This window comes from Octopus bimaculoides, chromosome 8, assembly GCF_001194135.2.
Source record: "Octopus bimaculoides isolate UCB-OBI-ISO-001 chromosome 8, ASM119413v2, whole genome shotgun sequence".
Taxonomy (NCBI): Eukaryota; Metazoa; Mollusca; class Cephalopoda; order Octopoda; family Octopodidae; genus Octopus; species Octopus bimaculoides.
Genome location: NC_068988.1, coordinates 56452302 through 56453470, shown reverse-complemented (window position 1 = coordinate 56453470; position 1169 = coordinate 56452302).

Genomic DNA, 1169 nt, shown 5'->3' with positions numbered 1-1169 from the left:
CACACACACACACACACACACACACACACACACACACACACACACGTAGGGTTTCCGTAAAGTTTCCAGTTAGTAATTTCAATGCGTTTGTCGGATTGAAACCACCGCGCATGGTGTCACACGGTACGGTCGAACCCCAAAACGCAAGGTTATGAAGTGAACTCCGTAATTATACAGCCATATCTGCGCTATGTATGTGCGTGTGTGTGTGTGTTGTGTGTGTGTGTAGGTTGACAACGAACACAATTTCGAGGTCATTGTTACTACTTATTCTGAAATAAATGCCATACTTAACCTTTATGCATTGAAGAAGCACTTACTGTAACATTTCCCTACATTCTTGGTGGCTTTCATAGAGATGATGGACCAGCAATCCCATGTCACCTCAATTCTCAATAGTTAAGTCTAAAAATGACCTTCATGAATTGTTCAAAGACCGCAACTTGCTCATTACAATCGAATCATATCTAATAGAATTAACTTCCTAGACATCACTCTAAATCTCAGCAATTCTCAGTAATTCCCACATCTGATAAGCCATTCACGTAATATGTTAAACCATTTAGTTAGAAATATTTCAATATGTCCTTCCAAATCTCTTTTAATAAGCTAGGTTTCACTGAAGAATAAAATACATTAAGAGTATAATAAATATATTAAAATATATATTAGAAATAATACACGGATCTCCGGGAACTGACATGGCCTACCGGTGCTAAAATTTTCATGCATGCGCAGGAAGGTTGACGTCACCTGACACCCAAAGGATTTTGCTTATGCGGCATTAGTTTTGGCAGGAAAAATACAGTCGGATACTTTTTGAACGCACCCTGTACCAGTGGAGCACTAAGAGCACCGTCCGAGCGTGATCGTTGCCAGAGCAGCTGTCTGGCTTCCGTGCCGGTGGCACGTAAGTAGCACCATTTGAGCGTGATCGTTACCAATGTCGCCTTCCTGGCACTTGTGCCAGTGGCACGTGAAAAGATATTCGAGCGAGATCGTTGCCAGTGCCGCTGAACTGGCTCCTGTGCAGGTGGCACGTAAAATACACCATTTCGAGCGTGGCCGTTGCCAGTACCGCCTGACTGGCCTTCGTGCCGGTGGCACGTAAAAGCACCCACTACACTCTCGGAGTGGTTGGCGTTAGGAAGGGCATCCAGCTGTAGAAA